Here is a 14,350-nt window from a genome sequence, read left to right on the forward strand (position 1 = left end):
ATAAAGTGGTGAGGCAGAGGTGTTTCCGAGTGTGGAAAACATGCAAAGCATGTCTGGATTTGTGCATTTTTTGTTCTCGTCACTGACCATTCCTATGTGACCACAAGAAATCTAGGCGTGCTCATTCTAGGTTGCATTGTCGACCCAACACCCCCACTTTCTTTCCTTTTTGGACTAAGAGACCGGTCAGGCCAGCATCTTTATTTCCCTTTCCAACCAAGAGATCAGTTCATTAGCCAGTATCTGCAGTACCTTTTTTCCTCTAATAGTAAAATTTTAGGTGGTGTTCGAGTGTCCGACAAGCCGACGGAGCTAGCTACATGGAGAGCTTTGTAATACTAGAAGAATATCCACATCACTACAAAAAATACACTTCCGTGATGATACGTGTTTGTCACAGCATGTCACGTTTTCTGTCATGCATGTACATCCATGATGATTTTATGACATAATCAAAATAGTCATACCTGTGCTATCGTAGAAGTGTTCCATGACATTACCAAAATTATCATCACAGAAGTGTCCACTTCCACGATGATAAATGGCGCGTCATGGAAGTGATTTCGTCAAGGGTGGCTGGCACATGGCATCCACCATAACGGGTCACCGTTAAGCTATCGGGTCCGGTTTTGGATCCGATAACCCATTAACAACCCGGACCAATGGGGATTTTCCACGTGTAAAATTCTCATTGGTCGGAGGAAACATGTGTTGTCTCACCATTGGGACAGATGTCATCCACTCATTGGACATGAGGCGCCTATGATACGTCGACACGTGGCACGACCCAACAGAGGCACATTCCGGTGAAAAGGCTGGCCCGTTTGACTTGGTCAAAGAGGTAGCGGTCCGGCCCACGGAAAGCCTGTTAATGGCCTGTTAGCATATCGCCCATTTACAGCCCGCTAGGTCACGATCCATTACGGCTTACCCAAATTAGGCCTAGTAGCATCATCTAGGCCGTCCAGTATGATTCCAGCCCGTTGTAACTTCCGGCCCATGTATGGCCCATGACGTCTTTCTGCCCATATGAGGCCCTTTGTAAATCTTGGCCCATTAATGGCCCGTGGTGAAACTGGCCCGTAATGAACAGTGTATCGCTTTATACCCCTTAATGGCCCATTGGTCCGTCGGCTGTTTCCAGCCCGTGTTAACTTTTGGCCTTCTAAGGGCCCATTTATTCTTGGGCTCATCTCCAGAATTCGATTACTTATGGTCCGTTACTGGCCTGTTCAGCTTGTGGGCCAAATTCAGCCTGTGGTTACAGTCGCCTTCTTGTGGCTCGTTAACACGTTGGGCTGTTTTCGTAGCATCATCAATTACGACCTATTAACGGCCCATTATGGTCGGGCCATAAAACAGACGATTTCCACTCTAGCCCGTTTACGGCCCATTTTGCGGTCCGTCATTGGTCCATGAATAGTACGGCCCATGTTTGACGAAATGATTATACGGCCCGTAGAAGGCCCATAGATGAGATGGCCCATAGAAGGCCCATGGATCCTACGGCCCGTAAAAGGCCCATGGATCCTACGGCCCGTGGAAGGCCCATGGATCGTATAGCCCGTGGAGGGCCATGGCCACTACAGTAGGTAGCAGGACCATGGTCACAACAGTCCGTGTGTTGCCATGGTTATTGTGGCCTAGTTTATTGTGGCCACTAGAAAAACGTGGACAAAGAACTACAGTGACTACAACCAAACAACTAAACAATACAATAAGGAAATAAATAAGCAAGGAACTAACGCTAGGCTATTACGGCTATTACACATATTACATCCACTGGGCATCAAAGTTCACCACCAGTGCAAATATAGGGAACAAAGCAGCATATTACATACACCAACCATCTAAATTGGCCACCAGTGCAAATAAACGCGGCAGCAAAACAAGTCCATAACTCAAACAACTTCAGAATAGCTCAAGACATGAGACTGCTCTGAAGGCCTTGTTTTCACTCCAGATTTTTCCATCTCCCACTCAAATGACTGATTCACAGGAAGAGTAGTTTAATGTACAAACATTGTCGACAAATGGAAATGTAATGAAGAAATGGATGGGCAAGATATCATTCAAATATATGATGCCTGGTTAAACATGATGGCATTGCACATTTCACATATATTATGGCTGGCTAAAAGACATGAGACCGCATAATTCCCATATATGATATAGAAACTAAACAAGTGGCATTACAGAACATGTCTAAACTAAGGAGATGACATATATGATGTCAAAAGTAGGCACTGCAAGGCAACATATGCATGATACGACTAACATCATCATGTCAAGGTAGAGAAAACACCTTGCGGGGTAAATAAGAGTGGTCAGCTACGTCTAAATCCGCCTCAGAACAGATATCTTCCTCTGGATTACAATCTGGAGAGGGGAGGGGGGAGGGTTTGCCATTGAACCCACCATGGAGCGATGTTGCATGACATTGTATTGGCGCGCAAAACTCTTCTCTTTTTCTCTATATGTTCAGCATGACTGTGTACAATATCTGACATGCATACAAAAAAATATGGTGAGATTATGTAAGGAGAGTATGCAGAAATCTAGAGTGATGGTAACAACCAGTGGATGGATCCAAAAATAATGATAGCACGCTGATGATTGCTTTAATTTAATAAAAAGACAGTTGATGATTGCTTTACTATTTGTTTCCCACCCAAGATGAACAACATAGGCATACCCTACGTGAACCAGATATTAGACAGAGATACTATTCATTGCTGCCTCGATATGTGCCCCGCAACTAATTTAGAACTCAGGTTTGAACATTAATTTGGACCTGACTTGGAGTCTAAGAGGTGAGCATGACGATAAAGTAGGAGGTAATTTTAAGCAATGAATAACATAAGCAGAAACAAAAGAGTGCGACCTCTCTTGTGGACCCGTGTACTCCTCAGGTTCATCTGCTGAGTCGATGATGGTGATGCCGTTGCGGTGGGTGCCGGCGCCAGGGAAGGAGATATGAGGAGGCGAAAGACGGTCAGGAGTTGTGATGTCTGGTTTGGTGGATCCTTCTGTCGATGGAGCAGCTTAGGTGAGGTGGACGACATCGCGGAAGGAGCAGGACAAACCACACAAAGTTTTCTTCAACACCTACCTGTAACTGAAGTAATTCTGTAAGGGCTCATTTGGCTTGCATGATTCCAAAAACGCAGGGATAGGAAAAACACTGGAATAGGATAGGAATGCACATGGTAAATAGGGCATTTGTAAACACATGATTTCTGTCAACTTGGGTGTTTGGTTCATAGGAATTGGAAGAGCAACGGAATGCGAAGAAACATGACCAAAATAAAGTGAAACCATATGAAAGCGTGTATAGTTAGAATGTTATTCTACCACTAATGCACTTGGTCTTGTTTTCATGCATAGGATTTTTAAAAGTAGGTCCAGGTGGATGTTTTGCTCCATTTCTTTTAACAAAATGCATGAATAATTGAATAGTAGAGTGCCATAGGAAAATTTCCAATTGCTATGTTTTTCCGTTGAACTAAAATAGCCCTAATGGATTGACATGAATGTAGAGTAATAAGTGATGCGACAGGTGTACAACCTCTTTGCCATAACCGTGCCGACCTCAGCATCATTGGGTTGGTCGCTAAAGAAGTTGAGGCAGAGGTGTCTGTCAGAGGTGTGGAGTAAGATCTGAGGAATCTGTAAACGGCGTCCAGGGCACTGCTCTGTTGTGATGGATCGTTCCGTCGTTGGAGCAGCTCTGGTGAGACGTAAGACGTCGAGGCTGAAGCAGCACAAGACAGACATCGTTAATCTCAAGTGGGATTCTAATAGCATCTCCTATAGATGATGTAAAATACATTACCAAAAAGTGATAGATGTAAAATTTACGTCACCAAAAACCACCTGACTACAACAGATGAGGTAAAATCTGTTGACTATGAACTTAACTGTCGAAACTAAAATTTACTATGGAATCTGAATGTTACTGTCCAAACTGAACGCAATGGTAGCAGAGAGACACTTCACATGTAGTTTAGGGAGGGCCTGCGGTTCATCTTCAACCTGCACCCCCCTGAGCCGCCAGCCACCACCGGCCAAAACAACTCCCCACCGCCGGCCCGTCGCCGCCCTGGCCAGCCCTCTAGCCCCCTCGTGCTGAGCTTTTTCTCTGGTGATCCCCACGCCACCGCCCCCCCCACCGCTGGCGACCACCGCCCCCACCCTGAACCCAAAGATAGATAGTGGGGTACCTCTCCGGTGAGCCCCCTCCCCACTGCGGGTGGTTCTTCCTTAACTCCGGCGAGCCCCCCCACCCCCTGAAAATCGACTGACCCAAAAGTCGATTCAGTCGACTGAAGTGTAGCTAAATTGGAGCAGAGTAGTAGCACGCATGAGCGAGCGAGAGTCGGAGCAGCAGCAGCAGCGCGAGTGAGCGAGCGAGAGCCGGAGTAGCAGCAACAGATCTGGCTGGTATGGACGCCGCCGCCAAAGGGGCCTCGCATTGGGGGAGAGCCGCCATGGAGATGTCGCCCGCGGCGTTGGCTTCGAGGTAGCCGCTCCATGGGGGTGCGGAATGGAGCACCGTCGGCGCCGGGAGGTCGAGTTAAGGAGAAGGTGCGATGCGATGAGTGTACAACCTCTTTGGTGGCGCCAAGTAGGCCTCGGCTTCATCCGTGGAGTCGGTGAGGATGCTATGGTTCCGGTGGAGCAGGTTAAGGCGGCGCTGTGGGGATGGAGCAGCCGCGATAGACGAGGCGATCGTCGGAGCATCTCCTTGGAGGTGAAGGATGGGGTGGCTGAACCGGCGGGACGACGAGATGGACGATGGATCCTCTTCCAGGGAGGTGGATGAGGGACGTCGAGCTGTTGCGGTGGACGACATCGTCGGGGAAGAGGCTCCGGCTAGGCAGCGATGAGGTGGCGGACGGAGGAGGGTGGGGTTTCGTAGGTGGAGCGGAGAGGTTATGGCGGCCTGGGATTTCGAATCATGAAAAGGAGGCGATGGGAGGGGGGGACCATGACTTAGGGACGCGCTTTTCCAAAATGTAGGGTGTGTTACAAAAGTACCCCTACCGATTTGAACTAGCGGCCCTTTCGAGTCAAGGTTAGAAGCGAGATTTTGCGTGTCGGGATTTGGCAGCTGGAGGGAGTTTTCACGCGCGTTGTAATGTCGGGATAGCAAGGTGCGGGTTGTGAAGGCGCAAGTTTTGTGAGCACGATATCTGAATTTTCGGGATATAACAAGGCGCCGGTTCAATTTTAGGGACAAGCCTAACGTGTAATATTGCACTTGTACGTACCAAATAAATTCTCACTTCCCTCAATGAAAAAAAGAAAAAAGAAAACTATTCACACCACACAAAGAGAGAGTCTTGTCCCGTTTTACTATACAAATGCTACTCAAAGCTATGAATCCATGTTATGTCCAATTAAATTTTTTAGCTGGCTGTATAATGCATGTAACCTACTCATACCAACATTTTAGTGCATTCCAAATATCTATACTACCGCTGCAATTCGAACCAAATTTGAATTCGTTTCTCTATTTGAATAAGAATCTACAATCATGGTTGTTGCCAACTTCAACCATCATTCGTGTATTACCTTAACAACACACCACATGATTACTATAGAGATAGATATGAACTGTATGTACTATATGAACTCGAATTCAATTTTTTGAATACACTTGATGTTGATTCCAAATAATAGTACATTTGATGTACTAACTAGATATTCATAATCAAAACCATGTTCCATACGTACACCGTGTTTATCACACAAAGTACAGTGCCCCGCCCCCTACATTATGACAAGTATTTAGCCTTGAGCTGCAAAAGCCACACATTAGCCTAAATTATAATAAATGTTCTACATTATGATATCTTCTTCAAGTATCCGTATCCACTTTTTTATAATGAATTCCGATCTCTGTTCGTCTTTTACACCTTCACGATCCTCTTCTCTTTGTAGCTAGCTAGCGCTAACTTTCTATCGTGCATGCACACGCCCGCCCCCTCTCACCCTCCCTCTGCGTCCCCTCCATCTCGCACGTTCGCCATTTCTCTTTAGGTCGTTCACCCATGGTGTGTTTAGGCCCCCCCGGCTCCTTCTTTCCGACACACACCGATCGATATACCTCTCTAGCCAAGTGTGCCTACCACAAACACATACTTCCCCTCTTCTCTTCTCACCGTCCATGCCCCCTATGTCCAATACGGCTCCACGTAGGTGCACACTCCCGCCCCTCTTTTCATCGATCTCATACTCGCACACTCCTCCCCCCTCGACATAGGAGTCCTCTCGCACCATCTCCTAGCACTACTGCAGGATGCTGCTAACGCGACACTTCGATCAAAGACCCTTAGAGAAACTATGTGCGATGCCATAATCGCAAATGGTGCTGTATGAAAACCGTCAGAAATGTATAAAACGTTTGCGATGAGGGATGCATCAAACACGGTTCAGGTTTTAGTTGCGTGTGCCATGAAGGGCATACGGTTCAGTTCAATTAACTGTTTGCGATGAGGAGGAACAAAAGAAATGGGCAGCCAGATGAAGGCGTGTGCGATACACAGCATACGGTTCACTCGGATGAACTGTTTGTGATTAGGAAACACAAAAGAAACGGGCAGCCAGATGAAGGTGTGTGCGATATACAGCATACGGTTCACTCGGATGAACTGTTTGTGATTAGGCAACACAAAAGAAACGGTCAGCCAGATCAAGGTGTGTGGGATATACGGCATGCGGTTTACTCGGATGAACTGTTTGCGTTGACACAAGAGTACATAAACGGTTCAACTTAACATGACGTGTGTGTTGTGCGATGGGATTGCATGCGGTTCACTCGGCCCTTGTCGTCAGTGTGTGACCTCTGTGGCAACCGTTCGCTCCCCAGGTGCCTCTTCGTGTACCATGGCAACCGTCCAACGACTCTTCGCCTTTCCCTCTCGATTTGGAACTGCTGTTGCACGCTAGCTCTCCCCCCTCCTCCATTTGCCTTCACCCTTCCTTCTGCCATTGTTTGATCATCTTCTTCATGGAGGGAACAAGTCGGAAACGACCCCGTTATTCTTGCCCCAATCTGAATGATGACGCGGTGGAGGAACTCATTGATCGGTGCGACGTCATCACCTCGGCTAGCATGGCAGGTTCATTCAAGACCATTCTTGACTCAACTAATAACATCATTACAAGGAACGCAAGGGTCCAGGAGCGGTTTGATCTCCCCTATCTTCTTCGCCGTGACCCTGCTGACTGGCGCAGGGACAAGGGAAGCCTCGCCTTGTGTAAGTTGATGCCGCTTGATAATGATACGCATGATGTTAAGATGCCATCGCTTGAGGGCAAGGCTTGGGTAGGCACAAATGGAGATTGGGTTGTTTATATTGGGTACAACTGCGAGTGGGAACTTGTGAATGTGTACACTTGTCACCGGGTTCCACTTCCAAAAATTTCAGACTGCCCAGAGGTTGAGCACACAGATGGTCTACGTGAGTTCAAATACGATCATGGTAACTGTCGTCTATGAAAGATAGCAATTTGTCGAGTTCCCAACCGCTCTTGGGATTACACGAACTATGAAGTTGTTGCTATCTTCGACAAGCTTGTTCCCTTCCTTACTTTCATGCCTCGATGGATATTGCTCAAAAATCAGTTTCTATACATGGATGAGTATTGTGATGCAATTTAATACGAGGATCTTGTGTTTGCTGCCTCCACTCGTGGCATTGTTTTTGCATGGAATCCTCATGATTTCGATACGTTTGTCTTCCACCATAATTATAATTGTTTCATCCACATGCATGCGGGTTAGCTAGTTTCCCTTTACTAATTAACCTTCTTGTGTTTCCAAGGTCCTGTGGACATTCCACCACCTATACTTGAAAATTTTATTCACGAGCATGACGATGAGCAGGACCCATATACTCAGTGGCGCCTGGCAACTTATTCTGATGGATCACCTCTTCTTGTCTGTATACGGGCACTGCTGATGTTACTAAGGAAGCAGGTGTTGTCTCGTATGGTCGCACTCTCGGAACCTATTCCAACATCCGTTGCAGGGTGTTCGGGATGGATACTGGTGTACTAGCGCCAACACCTTCTCCCTGGTTCAGTATTGGAAATCTTGGAGGAAACTCACTCTTCCTTGGACAAAACTATCCAATGATGGTGGAAGGCGATCCAGCTGCTGTCAACACAACGTTACTACCATTTATGAGAAGCAACTGTATCTATACCTCGGACATTGCAGTGGTTCCCTACCCTGGTCATGATATAGTAGGCCACTTCAGCCTAGATGATCAGCCCCGCGTTGGTCTTGAGATTGACAGTAGCTGGCCCTTCCAAGAGAATCACTTCTGGTTCAAAGCAAGAGTTTCCAACGCCGACGAGTGGTTGAGCTGAAGTTCATTTCATCACTTTGTTATTTGTTGTGTGAGAAAAACTTTACTAGAATGTTTTGTTGGAAATGATCTATAATCCAACGTGTATCCTCGTTGTTGTTGTGGGTTGATGACTTTTTGTATGTAATCAATGGTACATTTGCATATGTGTCCATGAACTCATGCCTGCTAGTGGTGTCCATATGAACAGTGCTAGTGATTTTAGTTGCAAAAATTAGATAGTGCTAGTGATTTGTAGCTCCATATTTTTACAAATCGTAGTGTTACAAGGTTGACAAATGGCAGTGTTACTAGATAAACACATGTCAATCTTTCCAGTTTGAGAAATGACAACATACCCAAAATGACAGATATGCAAATCTTACCCAATTGTTTGTACGTGGTTGCACATGGGTCATGCAAAACAACCATTTGCGTTGAAGGCATGCAGAAATCCTGCTCGGCACATTTTCCCTTGGCTTCCTGGGGAAGCTGTCGGATTGCATACAGGTGTTCTAACTAAAACGTTTGCAATGAGTTTTTTATATTTAAACTAGTACAAATGCCCGTGCGTTGCACCAGGCAAAAAATGAAATGTAACCTGCTCCACGTGCCATTATGCAACATTTTTTAATTTAATTTTTGAAAACATCAGAGATAAGATTACACCGAGTATTTCTTTTTGTACGATGAAATTTGGACGTCAGAAATAAGTACATATGTACCGATCTTCTAAGACTGCTCGCGTCAACGAAGCACATTCAAGTATTCTACTGACCTTTTTCTTCTTGTGGTCGGATTTTGGAAGAGAATCATCATTCAACACAAGCTTGTTCACTCCCCAATAGATGAAAGTAATGACAAGCCCAAGAAGTACCACTATGCCCATCATTCCTTTCAAAGATACTTCCCAACCATCAACTCTTGGACCCATTGTCCTGCACAAATTTGAGAAATACTTCACAGTACACCCAGAAAAGATAAAGGCAATATTTTATTTACCCCAAGCCAAATAGAGGGTAGAATTATTTTGCTTCATCAACTATGGTGATATGAAAAAGATTTAATCAACTCAACTGGAGCACAAAGGGCTATCATTTAATAAGAAAGCTGACCAAATATGAAATAAATACTCAAACTCAAAATTCCATATGGCAGGCACAATAATGCCATGGAAAAATAAAGGCATCACAAAGGTACCTCAAGGAATTAAAACTGAGGTAAGGGTTGCGGTCAGTGACCGGAAGTAGAATATGCTTAACTTGGGACAGAGCATCAATCGCTAAAGAACTTCCAGATTCAGTCACTTCAGCCCTCATAGTTAGAAAGCAAAGGCAAACAAACATCAAACAGTAGGTCTTAGATCAACCATCCATCATACCTCTTCAAACATAATCGGAAGTAAGGATGTTCTTTGCAAGTTTGATTACAAATCACCACAAATTTCCCTGCTTAGAACAAAGTCAAGCATGGTGAACAATTCACTAACTTCGGTGCAGCAAAGGAAGGCCAATACATTGTCAGAAGCGCAACTATGCTTGGTCAGACACACAATCATTAGAACATCACATACAAAAAAATCAGCAGCAGCAACCTGAACCCACTGCACCTCACTCCAAGTGAAAGCAAAATAACTAATCTTCAGTACATGTAGTGACAATACAAAGCGACGGCCAAGCAATCGGCGAACAAATCTCAAGAAGACTTCAAGTCAGAGGCCGCCACCCGCGTGCCTCCGCAGGGAACCCGGCCGGGGGCCAATGGGTCACAGCCATGGTCACCACCGTCTCGGGAAGCAGCTCCGGGGCCGTGCCGGCGGCCGGTAGCACTGCCCCCGCGGTGCGCACCGAAGGCCAAGGCTGCGCCATGGGCGCCGCCTCTGTTGCAGGCTAGTGCGCTGTAGAACGCTGCCTTGCCGACCATGTGCCATCGCCCCGCAGAGCGTCTTGGCCAAAAATATGAAACATAATGCTATGGCATGTTTAAAACTTTTTATAAAGTAAAAATATTTCAGAAAAATAGACATCACAGTTTTCCATATGTATCACACAATAATGTTTAGACTTTGTAGTTTTTTCTAAGAAGGTTGACCATATATTCAATACCAGTTGTTGAAATAGGAACACATAGTTCTGCATTTCCACTCTACACATTGTTATTTCAACAAAAATGAATCCATTTTCAGATATTTGTCATATTTATGAACTTCAAATTGCTCATTGTTTGAAGTATTCGACAGTCTGTACACAGTCAGGGCAAGATTGGACAGAGGATGATAAGGGTAAGAAGATGGACCAGACACCTGATTAGTGGACGACTATGGGATGACCTCATAATTCAGAAGGGAGTCAAAGTAATACTCCCTCCGTTCCAAAATAGATGACCCAACCTTATACTAACTTCGTATTAAAGTTAGTACAAAGTTGAGTCATCTATTTTGGAACGGAAGGAGTACATGATAAGACATCCTTAAATTCAGCATTCAAGGTCGTAACAATATCCTGATACTAAAGATATGCTGACAGCAGAGCACGGTGTCCGTACCAAGTGGAACCAAACTTGTAGGCAAGTAAACCTGACACCATACCAATATGTAAATAAGAAGCAAAAGCGCAAGGAAAACATAGATCACACAAAGGACCGAGAATTAGTGGCATAAATTGCCAAAAGCAACCGGTTGTCCTATAGTTCAAATCAAATTCTAAAGCGGAGGCTGAATATGGTAGAGACCCATCATCTTTTTATTTTAAAACTTGTAGCGCCAGGAATTACTCAGGGACATTGTACACTGCAACAATTTAGTGTTTGCTTGTACATCACCGAGGACATATAGCTCCATCTGTAAATTCCGTAAATTTGTACAAATTCAGTATATTGACAAGGATCAATATGTAGCTGAGCACCCTCTCATATTGATCGTTGTGTACCTATACACGGGGCAAATTAGTTACCCACACACATATACGCACACACACATGGGGGTCTAGAAGAAGAAAAACCGGATCATCTGTAGGTGTTATATCTTTGCAGAAGGTAAAACCTTAGAGGTACCCTAAGTAAAATTCAATGTGTGTAAACTGATCTGACAAGTGAAACTTTAATTTAACAAACATGGCAATAACTAATTCCGATAAGAAGACATGCTTGATTATATGATCTAAATAATAGCCTTGTTATATTACCTGACAATATAGGGATGACTGAAACTTAAAGTCCATAAATTAAGAAGTAATAGGTCACAGGTTGCAGAAGAGGACCACGCTTGAATTTCCAAACGTTTATCAAATGATCAAAAAGTCCAGTTTGAGACGCTATCATCTGCAGCAGGGAAGTATAGTAACATCAGGGCAGTATAGTTAGAAGCAAAAATAATGCAACTAAGCAATCATGATGAAAAAGGTAAAACTAATACAAACAGAGTACTACAGAGAACTACCAATATCACTGATACGCACTGGATCCAACACACACAAAAATCAACAATCTTAGTATCTCAGGCCCACCTCACCTACCTCCTGTTTAGCTGTGTAGTTGCAGTGCCGACCAAGCAGCATGACACTGCCAACGCGCGTCGGTGATCAGCATCAGTGTGAACTCGCCATCAACGAATCAACGAAATGATCTTTCCCTTGTTCTATCAGCGGGAGGTATACTTTTCCAACACTGAACATTCGGACTTCTCAGACAAAATATTTGGACACACATGAGGATTAATTTTTGGAATTCATTGGCGCATGCATACATTTTATTTTTCGTCGAGTAGCTTGGGGAATGAGGTCCTTTAATCTGAATAAGAAAAATACAAAAGTTGTTTATCACTCTATCCATTTTTTCACCACTACTATATGGTTCCTGTAGGTTCGGGTTTATTCTGAAAAATAGTAGCATCATTATTAGCAACGTTCAGTAGGTCATTGCCTCTATGAATTGGCCTTTTGGATATGTGATTCCACTCTTTTAAAATTTATTCAGTATAATCCTTGTACAATGTGTGAGAAATCTAATAAAATATGTTTAGACCTTGAGAAGCATATTAACAAATAGGTGGCTAGCACGATTGGCAAAACAGAGCTTGATGGATGACAGAGAAAGAGAGACAGATAGAGAGAGTATTTTTAGACCTTGAGAAGCATATTAACAAATAGGTGGCCAACACAAACTTGCAAAACATAGAATACTGTATGAGAGAGAGAGATTGTGCTGCAACGTTGCTTACACATAAATTTTCTTGTGGACATTCAGCAACTGGATCATGACTTGGGGTGAGCGATCCATGGTGGTCATAAAAGAACCTGCATTTTCGAGATCTGACAGCAGCTGACTGTTGACTCCCTGTTCGGGCTCCATAGACGCTCACGCAGCTAGAATAAAAGGCAAAAGTATTGTCACCTATTACCTTTCTTTCACGAATTACATTGCATCAGAGAATGGTATAGGGAAAGGCAAATCACAAAGTAACCTGGTTAACCTATTGCAATATCAGCTCCTTTGTTTTGTTTTCATGGAGCTGATTCTCTATCCACACAACAACCATCTCACCGGTTGTGCCCATAACATCCGAGCCAACATTTTCTTTACCAACAACAGATTCAATCCTGTTGATGCAGAAATTTATTCCATCATGAAAATGAGTTTAATTGCAGCACTGGAAGGGTAGTTAAATTCATGTACATCACAACCCATCATAAGGAACTAACCTGACAGCGTGAGTACCGTCAAATAAACACATATCGACCTTACTTTATGTGGGCCTGTATGCACGGACATAGAGCATTACCATATTATTTGCAATTTACGGATAATTCACAAAAGAATCATCTCATGAGAAACTCTTCTATGGATGGAATTTTGAACAAGCGACGAGAAAATAGAGAAAATGGCATACCTCTGCAATTAACAAATTGAGGATCGTCCCTCTGTACTGGCTCAACACTTGTTTACATTCCATGCAGATAATTCCCTCAGCTCCAATTGCATGGCTCCGTGAACAATTATAGCCTGCAAACAACATAACATAGGCAACAATCTAGTCTAACAAAAGACATAATCTATTTCTGTATTTCAAGGCCATGTTGTGCAGAAGTATTTTCCATCCTACTAATATGTACCTAGAGGGTTAGACAATTCTGAAACTAAAGAAGGCACCTCAAATACTCACCATGTTTCTTTGTTCCTCACCTGTCAGTGCACGTCGGTGACAGCCGGAGGAAGCCAACATGCATCCACCTCTAGGACTTCGCGCCGCCACGCCAGATCCCTCTTTCTCCCGCGCCTCTCTACCGTCGCCTGGCTTCGGCGAGTTCCTGCCGAGATCGTCGCACCGTTCGTTCTTTCTCCCTCACCTCATATCTCCTTTCTGCCCAGGGGCCGCCATGGATCCGCCCGGGAAGCCGCACTCCGTCCTTCATACGCGTCACCGATGACCTCCCCATCACCACGCATGGATCTGGGTCCTGCAAGTTCCGTCCCCCGATGTTCTGCATTGAATGCGAGCGCTCCTGGGCGGCACACAACAAGGATCTCGGGCACGCGGAGGAGAGGAGTTGAAGCGAAACAGTGGCGAAGGGCGCTGCAATCGCCGTCGTCAGCCGGCGGCCGGCGCGGCACCGTATCGAGCACGGCGCGGGATCACGCCTCCTGGCGGCTGGGATCGGGAGGCGATGGAAAGAACCGCGGGTTGATTCTCTGAAACCACAGGTTTTTTTTTGCAGCAACTTGGTCCTCGAGCGACGGGCCAACTTGGCCCATATGCGTGAGACGTCAAAAGAAAGGCCTGACCTGAATTACTTAATTTCGTGGATAGGTCAAGGTGGGCCGGAGGTACGAGACGGGAGGATGCTCGATCACGTGCTCGATCAGGCGACGCACGAAGCTCAAAATTTAGTACCACCTTGATTATGATTTAAATTTAAAGTGAATGCGTAAATTCACGAGAAGAAGCGCATTGTGACGGTGAACCCGGAGACTCAATTCGTGCTTTATTATTAGGG

The 14,350-nt window shown here is 44.9% G+C and overlaps 1 long non-coding RNA gene across 15 annotated transcripts; it reads right to left on the minus strand.

Moving 5' to 3' along the window:
- Positions 1 to 2,081: 2,081 nt before the first annotated feature.
- On the minus strand, positions 2,082 to 14,104 carry LOC125548592 (uncharacterized). Of its 15 annotated transcripts, XR_015619212.1 has the most exons (11): positions 13,246 to 14,101; positions 13,058 to 13,111; positions 12,820 to 12,955; positions 12,577 to 12,721; positions 11,873 to 12,146; positions 11,543 to 11,678; positions 9,742 to 9,808; positions 9,139 to 9,298; positions 3,569 to 3,754; positions 2,885 to 3,112; positions 2,082 to 2,503 (listed from the first exon to the last, which is right to left on the minus strand). It is a non-coding gene; the product is annotated as an uncharacterized LOC125548592 (long non-coding RNA). The 15 variants fall into 15 exon arrangements; XR_015619213.1 differs by having other exon boundaries at positions 9,139 to 11,678; positions 13,246 to 13,358; positions 13,519 to 14,104; XR_015619215.1 differs by having other exon boundaries at positions 9,139 to 11,678; positions 11,873 to 12,023; positions 12,103 to 12,146; positions 13,246 to 14,104.
- Positions 14,105 to 14,350: the final 246 nt, after the last annotated feature.

Source organism: Triticum urartu, chromosome 3A (assembly GCF_056163025.1).
Source record: "Triticum urartu cultivar PI428250 chromosome 3A, HENAU_Tu73, whole genome shotgun sequence".
Lineage (NCBI taxonomy): Eukaryota > Viridiplantae > Streptophyta > Magnoliopsida > Poales > Poaceae > Triticum > Triticum urartu.